We start from the raw sequence: 19,128 nt of genomic DNA on the forward strand, positions 1-19,128 counted from the left end.
GATCCACATGTTGTCCATGAATAAGACGTTGCCTCAATATCGGTTGTATTGTTAGCTAAGACATTGACATGCGACTTCCCCCACTGCAACAACTAAACCAACGCGTTCTAGATCTTACTGAATAACTTTATGCATGGTGATTAGAATAGACGTATGTGCTACCACATTCGCCTTCCTAGGGTGATACAGTATCTCCACGCCATAGTCTTTAACGAACTCTAACTACATGCATTGTCTCATGTTTAACTCCTTCTAAGTGAAGAAGTATTTAAGACTCTTGTGGTCGGTAAAAATTTGAGTCCTTTCTCCATAAAGGTAGTGTCTCCAAATCTTTAGGTCAAATATCACTACTGCCAGTTCTAGGTTGTTAGTGGGATAGGTAATAACCTTCCCATGTTGCACGAGGACACAACCTTACACCCTTTTTTGAAGTATCATAGTATATAAAAAAGCCTTCGTTTCCTAATGGCACAGTATGTATCGGGGGTGCCACTAGTCTATGTTTAAGTTCTTGGAAGCTATCTTCTCACTAATCATTCCAGGTGAACGAATTTCCCTTCTTGGCTACTCGATGAAAGGGGTGGCGATATTGGAGAAAGTCTGCATGAACTGTCTATAATACCCTACTAGACAAAGAAAACTTCATACCTCGGTCACAGTGGTTGGGCGAGGTCAATGCGTCACCACTTAATCTTCGTTGGGTCTATGGTGATCCCTATTTGTGATACCACATGCCCAAGGAATCCTACCTGTTCTAACCAGAACTCGCACTTGGAGAACTTTGCATACAACTTGTTCGTCCTAAGAGTATCAAAACCTTTCTGAGATGTTCCTTTTGTTGCTCCCTAGTCTTGGAGTACACAAAGATATCATCGATGAACATGATCACAAAGTTGTTTAGGAGTTCTCTGCTTTTTTTTGACTGAGCAACTCGCCTTTGGTGAGAGCAGGAAGAAATCCTTGGAAGAAGAAAAAAAAAACAAAGAAAAAGCAAGAGAACTACGAACTTGGAAGAAAATAACAGGAAAAGCAAGAGAACGAAACAGACAAAATTATGCTACTCCACTGGACCTAGATGCGACAATCTGTCTAACAAAAAATTCAACTACCTAATTCAACTAAATAAAGAAAAATAATAGGGTTTTTATCTAACAATCTTCTCCTAAAACTTGTGGTATATCTAACTTATTATTTGAACTCCGATTTTTTAACATAGTTCCTCAAATTTTATCTGCGCCAGAGACTTGGTGAAGATGTCTCCAAGCTATTTCTCTGTTCGGATGAAGTCAATCTTGATAAGCCCCCGATCTACTCATTTCAGATGTAATGGAACCTGATCTCTATGTGCTTGCTCTGGTCGTGCAAAAATGGGTTTTTGATCAGGGAGATCGTACACTTGTTTTCCACCTACAACATTAGGGGATCACCTTCTCTTCCGATCAACTCCTCCATCAGTCGTGCAATCCAAAACCCCTGTGTGTTCGCTGTTAAAATGGTGATGTACTCTGCTTCGCAAGAAGACAGAGCAACTACCTTTTATTTAGTTGATTGCCAGCAAATTGCGCCACCTGAGAGAAAGTAAATCATCCCACTGTTGCTCTTATGATCATCAACGTCACCGACCATGTCATTATCACTATAGTTGACTAGCTCGAGCTTCTTCTTTCCTTTTCCTGCACAGTATCTCACACCCAACCTCTGGTTTCGGCCACATAGCGCAGGATGCGCTTGACAGCCACAAGATGCTCCTCCTTAGGTACTTTCATAAACCTACTCACAAATCCAACGGAATAGGTGAGGTCAGGGTGTGTTTACCAGATAGCGCAAACTCTCGATAATGCTGCAATAATTGGTGGCGTCGACTGTTGGTGTAGATTCGGCCTTCCTTAGTTGGAGCTAATTCTCCATTGGCATCCTTGTAGAGTTATTGTCTTCCAGCCATGCTGTGTCCAGTAGCTTCTTTGCGTACGCACTTTAGCAGATGGTGATGCCGGCAGTACTTTGTTGCACTTCGATGTCGAGATAGTAGTTGAGCACGTTGATATCGCTCATCTTGAAGGTCGTTGATAGCTACCTCTTAAATCTTCCAAAAACTTCCATGTCGTCTCTATTGATTATGAGATCGTCGATGTACACTCCCACGATTAGTCGTTGCTAGTCGTGACCGCACGTGTACATGTCATGCGCAGAGGCATAGCGCTTAAACTTGAGTATTTCATGACTTATGAGTGAATCTTATCTGTAGTTTTGCTTATTCCTAGTCCTTGAGCCTTAACTAAGGTCAATGTTGAAATTTTCGGGATGAGGGGTACCATGTAAGGACGATTGGAGATCGAGTGTGTGCATTGTTGTGTGATCCTAACAACTGGTATCAGAGCTAGGCGAAATTCACCAAGATCTATAAAGATGGAAAACTTAAAGATTGGAATTGAGAAGTTTGATAGATCCGATTTCAGTTTCTGGAAGATGCAGATTGAAGATTATCTATACCAGAAAGATCTTCACGAACCCCTATTAAGGGTAAAGTCGGATACCATGACCACAGAACAATGGAAGCTCAAGGATTGACAAGCGTTAGAGTTGATCTGGTTGACGCTATCCAGAAACGTGGCATTCAACATCATCAAGGAGAAGACAACATCACATCTGTTGAAGGCGCTGTCGAATATATACGAAAAATCATCGGCTATGAACAACGTGTATTTGATATGGAGATTTTCAATCTACAGATGTCTAAAGGTGGACTTGTGTTATTGATCATATAAATTAATTCAATATCATCATAAGTCAACTGAGTTCGGTAGAAATTAATTTCGGGGATGAAATTAAAGCATTGATTTTGTTGTTATCTTTACCTGAGTCATGGGATACTGTTATTGCCGCAATCAGCGGTTCCCGAGGATCTGATAAACTGAAGTTTGATGAAATTCGAGATGTAGTTCTCAGCGAAAGTATTCACAAACGAGAAATTGAGAATTCATTTGGTAGTGCTCTCAGTGTTAACCAACGGGGAAGAAGTAAATCGAAGGGCCTAAACAAAGGGCGATCAAAATCAAAGAACCGAGAAAAATTTTTAAATATACCAAACGTAACGTATTGAAATTGTGGAGAAAAAGGTTACTTTCAGGCAGATTGTATAAGATCAAAGAGGAAACAGAATCACAAATCTGGAGATGATGATGATTCTATAAATTCAGCAGAAGACATTGAGGATGCTCTAATCCTCAGCACGGACAGTTCGATTAAATCCTAGATTTTGGATTCAGGTGCATCTTTTCATTCGTCTTCAAATAAAGAGTTGTTCCGGAATTTCAAGTCTGAAAATTTCGAGAAGGTGTATCTAGCCGACAACAAAGATTTGGAGATTAAAGAAAAAGGGGATGTCTGCATAAAAACTCTGGTAAGAAATCAGCAGACATTAAAGGATGTCAGATATATTCCTGGTCTCAAGAAGAACCTAATCTCTATTGGTCAGTTGGACAGCACAGGTTATGCAATAGAGTTAGGGAAGAGTTCATGGAAGATTATGAAGGGTGCTATGGTGGTAGCACGTGGCATAAAATCTAGAATTTTATATACCACTGCAGGGTGTATGAATATGGCTGTTGTTGCTGAGAGTGCTTCAAATTCAAGTCTATGGTACAATAGATTTGGACATATGAGCGTGAAAGGAATGAAGATGTTGGCTGCGAAAGGAGTTTTAGAAGGTCTGGAAACTATTGATGTGGGTCATTGTGAGAACTACGTTATGAGAAAGCAAAAACGGGTTAGTTTCACAAGAACTGCTAGAGAATTGAAGAAAGTGTGGTTGAGAATGATCAATATAGATGTGGAGCAAGATTCCAAAACCACGAAGCAAGTGGGAGTTGAGCTTGAGTTGCAGGGAAACACCTAGTGATGTTGTAGCAGATACTCATGAAACTCCTGAGACTACTGCTGAGAAACCAGATATGGAGCAAGGTTCCAAGACAACGAAGCAAGTGGGAGTTGAGCTTGAGTTGCAGGGAAACTCACCTAGTGATGTTGTAGTAGATACTCATGAAACTCCTAAGACTACTACTGAGAAACTAGATGAAAAACGAAGCAAGTGGGAGTTGAGGTTGAGTTTCGAAAAAAATCACCTAGTGATGTTATAGCGTATACTCAAGAAACATCTTAGACTGTTGCAGAGGAACCAGCGATAAAGCAGAGCCCTTTGATGAGGCCCTACAGTTGGAGGATACAACCAAGTGGGAGCAAGTCATGGATGATGGAATGTCTAGGCTTCAAAAATGCATTGTACTGAGGCTGAGTACATGGCAATAGCTGAAGCTGGAAATGAGACGATATGGATGATTGACTATCTGGAAAAATTGGGCAAAAAGCAACACGAAAAGATTCTTTATAGAGATAGTCAGAGTGTCATATAGTTGGTGAGGAACCTTGTCTATCATTTAAATTTAAAACACGAAAGGTGATATAATTTCACTTGCAGGTTAATGGAAGATGATGATGTGTTTTGAGAAGATAAAGGGTGCAAAGAATCGATCTAATAGGTTGACAAAATGTGTTGATGTTGGAAGTGCAAAGCCTCAATTGATACGATGAAGTGAAGATACTCATGGTCATTTGAGAATGAAATTCTTGGTTGACTAGACCAGTCTCCAAGTAGGAGAATTGTTAGGTTATGAAGCATGCTGCTTATTTATAGTTTAGCCAACGGTTATACATCGTAAAACTATATATGATAAATGATATAAATTGTCATAAATAGTGGTAAATGATATAAATTGTCATAAATAGTAAATAGCTATGTATAGTAAAAAACTATATCCTATATATGGTAGATAGTTATATATAGTAGATGTTATATCTGGTAAAACTATATATAGTAAGCTGAACCATATATATATCCCTCATTCAAAACTTTGAAAATGTACTTTCTCTATTCTATATATTCTCTCTTACGGTACATACTTGAAGTCATCAATACAAATCATTTTAGCCAATATTCTCCTTGCATTCTTCTATCATATTCTTTGTGTTCATCTAGATCGAGTGTGTGCGTTTGTGCGATCCTAACACCTAATAGACTACATATAGAAAGCGAGGCTCGTCCATACTTCGCAAGTGGAGTTAAGGACCTGAGAAGCTACCTATAGAGAGCAAAACTCCTCGATAGCTAAGAGGTTACCTGATAAGGATCACGATGTTCCAAATGTTCCAACTGAACCTATTACACGATCGCCAAGATGATGCAACGAGCATTTGTTCTTCATCTACAAAATTGAATATGCTTGATTCAACCATTATTTCATGTGTTACAAGCTGATTCGATTGAAAAATGACCATTTAGAGCTTCGAAAGTGAAGACTTACACGGTTAAAGTAGCGGATGAAGTTGCTATAAATTGCACTTGATTCATAAGTCGTTAAAAAACTTTATTTATTTTTAATTTCATAATTCTTGTTATAGGTAAAAGGCTAAGAAGTTATTTGTCAAATTCTCGTTTAGAAATAACACTAGCCTTGTAGCATAGGAAGTTTTTGCAAGCCTATTAAACCCAACACTCTAACTATTCATCTAGAGCCGGAGGGGTAAGGAACTAATGGAGTCTTTGAAAGTTAGTGCATGGAAAAGGTATAAAGACTAGAGTTATTTTGCTTTAGTAGCAATAGTATTCCTTTGGATTAGGAACTAGAGTAGAGAATGCTAGCCCTCTTGACCTGTTGATTGGCTTATACAATGTTTCTTCATCATTTGAATGTTTTATATATAAATATTATAGCTCCCAAGACCTATCACACTTACTAAAATGACTGTTACCACAACACTCATTAAGACAAACATAGACCACTAAATTTTCAACTAAATAAGAAACCAAAATTTAATACTAAATTCAACTTCGATAATTAATTTTTTTTTCATATCGGCATGCACCTTAACTATTTTCATCAGACAACTATTTGACTGTACTATATTCGGTAAGATAACTTATAAGATATTAAATACTAGATGGGTGGCACAATAACTTGAACCCATTGATTATCGACCATTATCTAAATGGAAATATCCTAGAATTTTTCTCCATCCTAGTTTGTTCCTTTATTTGCTCCCTTCCCTAGTATTAAGTACTGATTTTTTTTAGCCTTTTAATTGCATTATTTATTTGATTCAGCTATATAATTCTAGGGTTGTGATATACTAAAAATTATAAAATATAAATATTATTGTCTTTGCATACCATAATTGGATCATTAATCCAAAAAGCATCACATCTCACATTTATCTATATTTCATTCAAGTATTGAACTCAAACCTCATCAATAGTCTCAAAATATTATTTTTTGATCCTCCCATTAGAGGACCTCAAATTTTTACCCTCACTCAAGTTTCTTCAACAAAAGAAAATACCATACCTATGTCAGTGAATGACCTAATAAAAGAATTTATTAATTTTGAATCATCTTAGGATAATTGTCCTTAGTTATTAACTTGAGTAACATCAGAAAAATTGTTACTAGTTGTTAGCTTGTGGATAAAGTTTAGGAAATATATTAATGTTTTCTCCCATATAAATAGTTTTCCGATGTACGACTTTATTGACAATAAAAAAGAGAAATGAAAAGCATAGCACTTACGGTTCTTATGTTCTAAGAAACTTTTACCATTTTGTTATTTCTACTTCATTTATTTGTTTCGGTATATTTTGATTGTGGGTCAAAACAAACATTTGGTATCAGCTAGGATGTCGAAACAAATATTGTCACCATACAAAGTTGGCAGAGAAGATATGAAGGTGATAAAGAGTGGAAAGGAGGGGAGTGTAGCGCTTCACTACCCGTTACTCACGAAGAGTAACTAAGCAGCCTGACCAATAAAAATACATGTTAACTTACAGGTATAAGGAGTGTGGGACATCATCAAGCATGATGATGACATCAAGGTAGCGCAAGGATAGGATGACTCTTGTTGCCATCTACCAAGGAGTCGCACTTTGTGTGTCTAGTCGGACAAGACAGAGAACCCGAGGGTTAAATGAGGACCATATAAGTGTGTCATGAGTGCCAGAGTGGGAGAGATAGTTGCAAGTTTGAATCACAATTTAACTATGGGTTGAAGACAAGACTCCCCTAAGTTCATTAGTGTCGTGTGTCGACACCTCAATGTAGGGAGATCTATCCGTAAAGCAAGAACAAGCTCATTTGTCAAGGGCTTGGGGTTTCAATTGAGTAAGAGATGAAACAAATGGTACATCAGGACGGATGCCTTCCCAAAAATTGTTCACATTAAAGGACTAGTGTCAATTGTTGCAAGGAAGGAAGTTGGGGGTCTTACAAAATATGTGTTGGCCAAGTGCCAAGTTGAGCAGAACACAAGTCCTTATGAGGAGATGACATTGCTGTAGAGTGATTCGAGTTTGAGTGGGAGAGAGCTTGAGGAATGGGTTGCTAACCCTGTAAAATGTGCTCCAAGGTATGAGCACATGTATATTCCTTGAGCTAGTGCCCCGTGTCGAATGTGGGTGGTTACATAAGAAGGTTAAAACTAGCATCAGCTCGAGAAGTGATGTCACGACCCAATATTTACTATGGACCATGACTAACAATGACACATGAATGCACAAAATAATTTAGAACTGCAATAGAGAAAAATCATTTACTTCCAATAACATTTCGAACGACAAACAAAAATAATTAATAGTTTGGAAATAAATTACGAAAGAATGCAAATATAAAATAAAGACTGAACTGATGCTCCAGGACAACCCATTCTTTGTGACAATCCCCGTCTCCATCACGCCCGCCCTTAATCGGTGGCTCGCGCTCCTGAAAAAGGAAAACATAGCAAGGATGAGTATAAAATTTTTACTAGTAAGCCACCTACTTGTAGGCTCTCATCGCATCCTAACTTAACAGGTTCCAACGGTCTCCTAATTTGGTTCTAGGACATCTGGTTCTAATCTTGGTCCCTTGGGGCTTGCCCCTTGGGCTTTACCAGTTCATCGTCCTTTTATTTGATACCTAAAGGTTCCTTACGCCGAGCTGATATGGTTGGTATCCCTCTATGAGGCGCTATCTCTAATGGCTATCTGAGACTACATGGTATCTAGTCTAGGGGTGTGCTGAGTACCTCCTAAGCCCATATAGTCCCCCTATGGGGGTGCGCGACCCAACCTGTTCTAATGCAGCTAATAGGTTATATGACGTGGGGGCACATTTCCTATGCGAAATGTCTAGGAGTTAACTGGTTAGGAACCCCTAGTCCTCCCATGAAGCTATAGATACTGTTCACACACTAGAAATCTATGAACACTCCTGAGGTACCTCGTCACCATGGTAATACGCTAAGTTTCTAGGGGAAGGTTAGGTCTAGCTAGAGTAACTTGTCGCTCCTAACCACAAATCCCTAGGCTTATCATAGTAATGGACCATAGAAAATAACAGAGTGTGCATGCAACCGTGTCTAACATCATAATATATAATTCTTGCAAATTAGGCACGTAGGCTCAACGGGGCGATGGCCTCCATCAAGCACCTGGAATGCGAAGTTCGCGCTCAATGGGGCGAAGTCATCCATCAAGCACCCGGAACACGGAATACACGATTCCAACATGAATTAAACACATGCATACGTATAGTGGAAATTTAAAGCATAATCGCACACTCAGATAATTCACCCAAAACTTCACATTATATTACACATCATCAACGCATAACAATCATTCATAGGAGGCTACCACTTGAGGCGAATAACTAGCATGCACGCAGTCCAAGCGAATCCTACAAGTATTTCTTCCTAAACACTAGGTGGTGACTTAATTGGGTGACGCGTGCACTTTCGCTAGCGTTTCTATGCCCGTGAGGTGTCCAAAAATACTGATTTTCTTTAATTAGGTTCATATTCCCATAAATATAGTACTAGGACAGGGATCGGGACAAAAATCAAGAAAATAGAGGACGAACGGGCCAAAACGGGCATCTCACGCGCCAGCTATGCGCCGACCATGTTCGAGTAAGTGCGCCAGTCACAAGTTGCACACGCGACTACCACGTGTGGCTGCTTCTACGCAGCCGCGGATCAGGTGGTTCGGTTCGGCTCAGCTTGGCTCAGGTTTGCAGTTCAGCTCGAGGTTTGTAGGCGACATGAGTCGTCATTTCACTGGAGCTATGTTGCTCCAATCGACGATCGAAGCGTATCCGGCACCTGCCGAGCTGCATTCCATCGCTCGCCGACAGACATGTGTGTTGAATTTTTTTTCTCCTTCCTCTCTCTCCTGCAATTAGTAACACAGAGCCATTTTTTTAGTTTTTTTATATCTTTTGATCAGAGTTTGGATCAATATGATTTCTTCGGCAAGGTTTTAGATCGTGTTATGGGCTACGTCCTGGTATTTTTTTTCGTGATTTTTGCTTCACTACTAGACGAGTTAAGAGCGTCGGAAGTTTGCTTACCATTCTCGGACGATTCTTGGATCGAGATTTCGACCAAACTTCTTCACAAATCTAGTAGAGTTGTTCCTCACGAAACGTTCTTAGATCTTAACGGAGCGTCGGCCTCGCTAGCCTATCAGTCCTTGTATAGGTCTCGTCTGAAGGTGGATTTTGAAGGTGGTCCGACGATACTTCGCGGCGTCTCTTTTCTCTTTCCTCTCAATTTTCTCTCTAACTTTATTTTTTCTATTGCAGGAGGTTTGATGGGGTTTTCCTTAACCCCTATTATGGCTGGAGGGGAAAAAACATTTTTGCCCCTATGTTGAGCCACTTTTTTTTTTATTGGGGCGTTACAAACTCTCCCCTCCTTAAGGAACTTTCATCCCCGAAAGTGGATATCTCTTGGAAGAGTTCAGGATAAGCTTTGCTCACATCCTCATTCTCAAGTTGTCTCTTCCTCATGGAGGTTACCCCATGACACCTTAATCAAGGGAATAACTTTGTTGCACAATGCCTAGTGTCTTGAGCCAAAATTCTGCTAGGCTTCTTCTCGTAAGACAAATCTTCTCGAAGAGTAAGAATCTCATGCTCAGTTACATGTATAGGGTATGGAGTCTACTTTCGCAGCATGGATACTTGGAGCACATTGTGTACGACAGCAAGGTTCGGTGTCAGGGCAATTCTGTAAGCCACAGCCCTAGCTCTTTCTAGAATCTCGAAGGGGCCTATGAACCTTGGGCTTAATTTTCCCTTCTTTCTGAACCTCAACACCCCCCTTAAGGGGCTACCTTCAGGAACACGTGGTCACCCACCTTAAATTCGTGGTCTCTTCTATGCAAATATGCATAGCTTTTCTGTCGGCTTAGTGCGGTGAGTATCTTCTGCTTGATTTTCTGCACTACTGCATTGGTGACCTGAACCAACTCTAGTCCCAGTAGTTGCTGCGTGCCTACCTCTTCCCAAAACACTGGTGTTCGACACCTACACCCATACAGTGCCTCAAAGGGGTCCATCTGGATGGTCGCTTGATAATTGTTATTGTAGGGAAACTCCATCAAAGGCAGATGTTCGTCCCACCACCTAGAGAAATCTAAGGAACAGGCTCACAACATATCCTCTAAGATTTGATTCAACCTTTCGATTTGTCCGTCTGTTTGAGGATGGAATGCTGTACTAATCCTCAACTGAGTTCCTAGTGCATTTTAGAGACTTTTCCAAAATCGAAAGGTGAACCTAGTGTCCCGGTCTGATACTATGGACACCGGTACTCCGTGTAGGCATACTATCTCCTTGATATATAATTTAACCCACCGATCCACTCGATATGTGGACTTGCCTGGAATGAAATGGGCCGTCTTGGTCAGTTTGTCTACAACTACCCAGATGACGTTGAAACTTTGCTTTGTCTTTGGCAAACCCGAGACAAAATCCATACAAAATGCTTCCCATTTCCACTGAGGAATGCTTAGGGGTTGTAGTAGTCCTACTGGTTGCTGCCTCGGAGCCTTCACCTGCTAATAGGTCAAGCTACGACTTACGAAATCCGCTATGTCCCTCTTCATTTCGGGCCACCAATAGTTTCTTTTCAGATCCTGATACATCTTCGTACTTCCAGGGTGGAACGTATAAGATGTATCATGGGCTTCAGTTATAATATCTTTTAAGATTCTTTCGTCTTGGAGAACGCACATGCGGTTTTTCCATAAAAGGCCTCCGTCTGAAGAGATAGAATACCCTACTCTTCTCTCTATCTCATTCTGACTCCACACTTTACTGAGGTGTTCATTAGACCTCTGAGCGTCAATAATTTTCTTTCGTAGGGTGAGTTGTATGGTCAATTTTGTCATTTAAATAGTACCACCTTTAACCACCACATCTATCCCAACCCTCTTCATCTCATCTTGTAGTCTTTCCTGCTTCGTGATCATCGCAGAAGTATGCACAGCCTTCCTACTCAATGCATCCGCTACAATGTTAGCTTTGTCTAGATAGTACAGGATCTCTATGTTATAATCCTTTACTGTCCAACCATCGCCTTTGTCTCATATTAAGCCCCTCGAGGTCATGCGTGTGGTAGTTTTGTTCATATTTCTTCAGTTGTCTAGAAGCATATGCTATCACCTTACCTTTCTGCATGAGCACACACCTTAAACCTTTCTCTGATGCATCACTATACACCACGAGATTACCTGACCCATCTAGAATGTAAGAGCTAGTGCGGTCACCAACCTCTCCTTGAGTTCCTGGAAACTCTGTTCACAAGTTGGAGTCCAAGCAAAGGGCTTGCCCTTCTTGGTTAGAGTTAGCGTTGAGGATATTTTGGAGAAATCCTGGACAAACCTTCTGTGATATTCAGTTAGCCCTAGAAAACTCCTTACCTCCGTGACTATGGTCAGCTTTGGCCACCTCATCACTGCTTTTGTCTTAGCTGGGTCCATTGTAATCCCCTTCCTTGACACCATGTGACCCAGAAATGCTACTTCCGATAACCAAAACTCGCACTTGGAGAACTTGACATACAACTGTTGGGCTCTCAGTATTGTCAAGACTTTCCCTAGGTGTTATTCGTGATCTGCCTTTGACTTACAGTATACTAGAATGTCGTCGTTGAACACTATGACAAAAGTGTCTTAAGAATCCCTTAACACCTTGTTCATTAGTTCCATGAAGATCGCTAGTGCATTGGTAAAGGCCAAAGGACATAATGAGAAACTCGTAATGTCTATAACGACTTCCGAAGGTTGTCTTGGGTATATCCACTTCTCTGATCCTAAACTGATGATACCCCGACCTTATTTCAATTTTGGAGAAAACTATTGCTCCCTGTAGCTGATCAAATAGGTCATCAATTCTTGGGAGGGGGTACTTATTCTTTATCGTGACCTTGTTTAGCTCCCTATAATCAATACATAGCCGTAGAGACCTGTCCTTCTTCTTGATAAATAGAACAGGATCTCCTCAGGGTGATACACTAGGTCGGATGAAACCCTTATCTAACAGCTATTGTAACTGTTCATTCAATTCCCTGAGCTCTACAGGGGCTCCCACGGTTCCTAGTTTTAAATCAATCCCAAAATCGTTTTCCCTAGCTGGGGGCAAACCTGACAAGTCCTTTTGAAAGACATCCATGAACTCCTTGATGATGTGTATCGATGAGGCTATCTATTTGTTACTTTTTTCTAAGGTCACGCTACTAGAAATGCACTCGCGCCACTACGAATCATCTTTCTAGCCCTTAGTGATGTTACGACGGTTGGGGTTCTTTTGGAAGTGGTTCCCTTGTAGGTAAAGTTGTCCCCTGACAGGAGCCTGAGAGTCATTACTCGAGTCTCCCAATCTATCATAGCGCGATTCTTGCCTAGCCAATTCATACCCAAGATGACATCGAAGTCTTGCATGCTTAACACTATCAGTGTAGCTTCGATGACACGTCCTAATATTGTTACACAACCTCCATTAACCCTATGGGTAGCTAACAACAGCACGTGAGCGGGGGTGGACATTGATAGGGTGATCTCTAAAGGTTCTTTCTCTAGGTGTGCTAGCTCTACAAACTCCTCAAATATGAACGAATGTGTTGAACCCGAATAAAAAAAATACTAAAGCAAGATGGCTAAATATGGGTAGCGTACCTGCGACAACTATGTTAGGTTGATCAGCTTGCCTGGCTGTCGCTCCATGGGCTACAGCTCGACCCTGCTGATGTTGAGTACCCTGGCCCCTCTGATGCTGTACAGTAGGCCGATTGATACGCTAATCATTCCTCTAAGGGCAATCCACTGCAAAGTGCCTTACCTGGTCGCATCTGTAGCAAGCGTTTGTTCCTGCCCTGCACTCCCCCATGTGAGGACGTCGACAGTTACGACAAAGGGTCATGTTCTGCACCGAGGCTCTTCTTCGTTTATCAGTGCGGTCACGGGGTGGTCTACCAGTTCTGAGGTGGCTACGGTCTGTCTCCTTTCCCTGTGCTGCAGTGTGGGATGATTGTGTTGTTCCCAATCGTAGCTTGTCGGTGCGGGGCGTGTAGAGGAGGGTTGCCACCTTAAGGGCTTGCGCATAATCGAAGGATGACTAGGCTGTCACATTCCCCTTCAGGTCCTTCCTTAGGCCAGCAATAAATAGTTTGGCCTTCAACTCATCAGTACTAACATAGGCCGGAGAAAACCTTGCCAGCCTATTGAACTCTAAGTCATATTCCTGTACTAACCTGTCTCCTTGTTTCAGTTCGAGGAAGGATGCCTGCATTTTCACTCTGGCAGTGATTGGGTAATATTTACGGAGATAGGCATCTTTAAACTGGCACCAGGTAATAAATTTCCCTTGTGGTATAATGGTCTTCTAAATGCCCTTCCACTAGAAGTGTGCCTTTCCTTGTAGCATATACGTCCCACAATGGACTTAATACTTTAGCGAGCAGCTCATAAAATGGAAGACTATTTCTACGACCTCTAGCCAATTCTCTACGGCAATGAGATCCACATTGCCTCTGTCAAAGGAAGGCGATTATGCCTCTGGAAGACTCTTAGGTAGCAGACTCCACAGTCATAGTCCCTGAATCTTTGGCCCCTTGCCCTGCTGACTGATTAGCCATCATTGTTTGCATCATTTGGTTCAACAGAGCCTGATTTTCCATCGAGGTCATCATGAATGTCTGAAATATCTCTTCTGTGGGCATGGCTAACGGCCGGTTGAGTGGGACTTTTGTATTAGTGGTTGGAACCATGGGACCTCCTTAGAGAAGGGAGAAATAGGAGGTGTATCGAGTAGCCTTTGGGCCTTGGCCTTCCTTCGCTAGTTTGGGGCGTATCTCCAACCTCCTCTTGAAATTCAGGTTGTTCTACTTTAAGGTTTGGAACCGGGGTGTCCTGACCTTCCTCTCTTCTTCCCCTTCTAGGTCCGAGCCCAACATAAGGTTCGTGTCTCTTTGGTGTCATTATCTACCACAACAGAAAAAAGGACTATGGTTACAATTCATTCGTAGCACATTTCCTTGGTAATGTGCGATTATAATGCCATAGAAGGTCATGGTATACTCTATAAATACTAGCTTGACTTTTGTCTCTATGTTTCCATCACGTGAGAACATTTGTTCGCGAGCGGCATGTGTTTGAAGAGCTTGGTCACAAAGAATACGACTCTCTATCCTAAATGTCTATAGGACCTATAACCTGGTGTTGTGATACCAAATCTGTCACGACCCAATATTTTACTACGGACCGTGACTAACAACGACACATGAATGCACAAAATAATTTAGATATGCAATAGAGAAAAATCATTTACTTCCAATAACATTTCGAACGACAAACAAAAACAATTAACAGTTTGGAAACAAATTACGAAAGAATGCAAATACAAAATAAAGACTAGACTGACGCCCCGGGACAACCCATTCCTCTGTGACAATCCCCGTCTCCATCACACCCGCCCTTGACTGACACTTCGCACTCTTGAAAAAGGAAAAAGGATGAGTATAAAAATTATACTCAGTAAGCCACCTATTTATAGACTCTCATTGCATCCTAACTTAACAGGTTCCCATGGTCTCTTAATTCAATTCTAGGACATCTGGTTCTAATCTTAGTCCCTTGGGGCTTGCCTTTTGGGCTTTATTGGTTCATCGTCCTTTCATTTGATACCTAAAAGTTCCTTATACCGAGCTGATATGGCCGATATCTCTCTATGAGGTGCTACCTCTGCATGGCTATCTGAGACTACATGGTATCTAGCCTAGGGGTGTGTTGAATACCTCCTAAGCGCATATAGTCCCACTATGGGGGGCGCGACCCAACCTTTTCCCATGCAACTAATGGCTTGTACGACGTGGGGACACATTTCCCATGCAAAATGGCTAGGAGTAGTAAGAACTGGTCAGGAACCCCTGGTCCTCCCACGAAGCTATAGATACTATTCACACACTAGCAATCTTTGAACACTCCTGAAGTACCTTATCACCGTGGTAATTCGCTAAGTTCTTAGAGAAGGTTAGGTCTCGCAAATCCCTAGACTTATCATAGTAATGGGCAACAGAGTGTGCATACAACCATCGTCTAACATCATAATAAATAATTCATGAAAATTAGGTATGCAGGCTCAATGGGGCAATAGCCTCCATCAAGCACCAAGAACGCGAAGCTCACGCTCAATGGGGCAAAGTCATCCATCAAGCACTTGGAACACGAAATACACAATTCCAACATGAATTAAACACATACATACGTACAGCGAAAATTTAAAGCATGATCGCATGCTCAAATAATTCACCCGAAACTTCACATAATATTACACATCATCAGCTCATAACAATCATTCATAGGAAGCTACCACCTAAGGCGAATAACTAGCATGCATGTAGTCCAAGCGAATCGTACAAGTATTTCTTTCTAATCACCAGGTGGTGACTTACTTGGTTGATGCGTGCCCTTTCGCTAGTGTTTCTATGCTCGTGAGGTGTCCAAAAATACTGATTTTCTTCAATTAGGTCCCTGTTCACATAAAAATAGTATTAGAACTGTAGAAATAAAAGCTCGCTCTGATTCTAATTTGTTAAACTAACACTCATGAAACTGCGAAGGAAATGTCTAGAGGGAGAGACAAGGAGACAGAATTCTAAAAGATCTTTTTCTATTGCTCTGGAGCTTTTGTTCTCTACACTTTTGCTCTTTACTCTACCTTATACAATGTAAAACAAATTAATTTACATGTTTTCTAAAAATGGCTATCACATGACCCACTCTTTTCTAAAATAATTATTGGCCTTCTTTTTTTGCCTTTTTTTTTTCTTTTACGGTTTTACTTGTAGACTCAATTTCAAAAACTTACTAAAATTAACAAAATTAAAACTCCCCATAAAATGCTATATTCAATGCTTCCACCTACGTCGTTTTCGTTTTCTCGAGCTCAGTTGTGGTTTCTTCAATTTTCTCTCCTTGTCCTCGAGTGGCAAACTAAGCTTGTCCTTTTCTGACGAGACTTCATTTGGAGCTTCTCGAGAATAGTTCATTTGAGACACCAACTTCTCATTTCTCCCGTTCGCTCAACTCAGACGTCAGAGCTTCGTTCAGTTTACTCAATTCTCTTAGCATGTCCATAGAGACATTTTCCACTTCCACTTTTCTTCCTCCAATTCTCAATTGTGTGTTAAAAATTCACTGCCTCCTGTTGGACCCGATTCAGGTTCACGTCAAGTAAGTCTCTTTGTAGCTTTCTCCTCCCTCACTAGCTCATCCACTAGAGCATCAATCTTCATTAACAAGCCATTCTCTTTCTCCACACCTTCTTCAATTTTCTTCACAAGCTCAGAGATTATCTTCCCATTCTCTTCCTTCTCCTGTTTGAGATAGAAAGAACTCTCACTCAGCTCAGAAACTTCCTCCTCTAACTTTTCAACCTTCATTTCTAACTCTTTCTTTTCTTCTTCTATTTTCTCTTCCATTCTCATCCTCTTTCTTCTTTCTTTCTCAAATTGTCTTTCCCTCCATTGGAGCTCTCTCTCTTCGAGCTCGGTCTCTCTGTTATCCGGTTGTTCATCCTTCTTCAATTTTCTCGTCTCCACTATCAAGATTTCGCCAAATCCGCTGTGTATCACCTCATTTTCAACAGTTTTCACTACCTCATGACTATTGTCATCATCTTTCGCGCCACCGTGTCCTTTTTTGTTCAGCTCTTCGTTTTGGGCCATCAAGAGAATGCATCCGTTTGTTGCGTCATCCAAGGTTAGGTTGAACGTTTCTTCCACCTTTTCCTTGGCTCGACAATCTTTTGCATAATGACCCATTCTGCCACAATTGTAACATTTTTCGAAGTTACAATTATTTGCATAGTGGTCGTATTTCTTACATTTGTAACTAGATGTTGAAATTATATCCTTGACCGCGTCCTTGATTGCGTCCTCTTCCATGCGAATTTGCTTGGCTCGACTGTCTCTTCTCCTTATAATTTTCTTCATTTCTACTATCTTGACTACCTCGACCATTCCTGTGACTTCCACGACCTCTACCTTGAATATTTTGAGAGTAGAGTATCTTTTCATCCTTTATTGATGCCTCAGTCTAAAGAACTTGATCGAGTGTCTCCTCCTTCTTTTTCTTGTGTTGCTCGTATGCCTCGAGAGAACTGGTGAGCTCATCGACTATGAACTTCGCTAGGTTCTTTGACTCTTCTATTGCACATACAACATTCTCGAAGTTGTCGGTTAACGACCTAAGATCTTCTCCACAACCCGCGTCTCGGGTAACATTTCTCCGTTTCGAATTAGTTGATTTGCCACAGTTTGTACGCACGTAATGTAGTCAGATACATTTTCTGACTCCTTCATCTTCATGCTCTCCAACTCACCACGCAGAGTTTAGAGTTGCACTTGCTTGACTCGGTCGGTTCCTTTGAACATCTTTTCTAAAGTGTCCCCATGCTTCTTTTGAAGTAGTTTCCCTTGCAATCTTCTCAAAGCCCGACTCGTCAACAGTCCGAAACAACACGTATAATGCTGCCTTATCCTTTGATCGCAATTCTTTTAGCGCCTTGTTTTGCACCGTCGTATAACCCATGGTATCCTTTGGTTCTTCGAAACCTTCTTCAATCACCTCTCATGCGTCTTGAAAACCAAGAAGAGCTTTCATTTGGAAGCTCCAATTCTTGTAGTTCATCTTTGTTAATCGCGGTAGCAGCATTTGACCTATCATATTCACCATTGACTCTGATACCAATTTGTAGAAATAAAAGCTCGCTCTGATACTAATTTGTTAAACTAACACTCATGATGCAAAGGAAATGTCAGAGAGGGGAGAGATAAGGAGACAAAGAATTCTGAATTAAAACTACATTTTTTTCATTTAAGTTTATTCTGATCAAGAATAGGGATCGGGACAAAAATAGAAAAACAGAGGGCAAACGAGCCAAAACAGGCATCTCACGTGTCGGCTAAGCGCCGACCACACGCGATAAAGTGCGCTAGTCGCAAGCTGCATGTGCGCCGACCACACGCGAGGAAGTACGCCAGTTGCAAGCTGCATGCGCGACAACCACACACGGCTTCTTCTATGCAGTCGCGGGTCGAGAGTTCCTGCTTGGCTCAGGTTTGTGGTTCAGCTCGAGGTTTGCAGGCAACACATGTCGTCGTTTCACTGGAGCTATGTTGCTCCAGCCAACGATCGACACGTGTTTGGCTCCTGCCGAGCCGCACTCCATTGCTCGCCAGCCGACACGTGACTACCGAATTTTTTCTCCTTCTTCTCTCTCTCCTACAATCCGTAACACAGAGCCCTTTTTTTCGATTGTTATATCTTTTGATTTAGAGTTTAGATCGATATGGTTTCTTCGGCAAGGTTCTAGATCGTGTTACAGGCTACGTCCTGATATTTTTTCGTGATTTTTTCTTAACTACCAGATGATTTAAAAGCATCAGAAGTTCGCTTACCGTTCTAGGACGATTCTCGGATCTCCGCCTTCGGATCGAGATTTCGGCTAAATTTCTTCACAGATCATGTGTAAAGTTGTTCATCGGGAAATGTTCTTGGATCTTGACGGAGGGTCGGCCTGGCTAGCCTATCAGTTCTTGTACAAGTCTCATCTGAAGGTGGATTCCGAACGGTGGTCCGACAAAACTTCGAGGTGACTCTTTTCTGTTTCCTCTCAATTCTCTCTCTCTAATTTTTTTTTTTTTTTTTTTTTTTTTTTTTTTTTTTTTTTTTTTTTTTTTTTTTTTTTTTTTTTTTTT

This window comes from Cucurbita maxima, unplaced genomic scaffold (assembly GCF_002738345.1).
Source record: "Cucurbita maxima cultivar Rimu unplaced genomic scaffold, Cmax_1.0 Cma_Scf00005, whole genome shotgun sequence".
Lineage (NCBI taxonomy): Eukaryota > Viridiplantae > Streptophyta > Magnoliopsida > Cucurbitales > Cucurbitaceae > Cucurbita > Cucurbita maxima.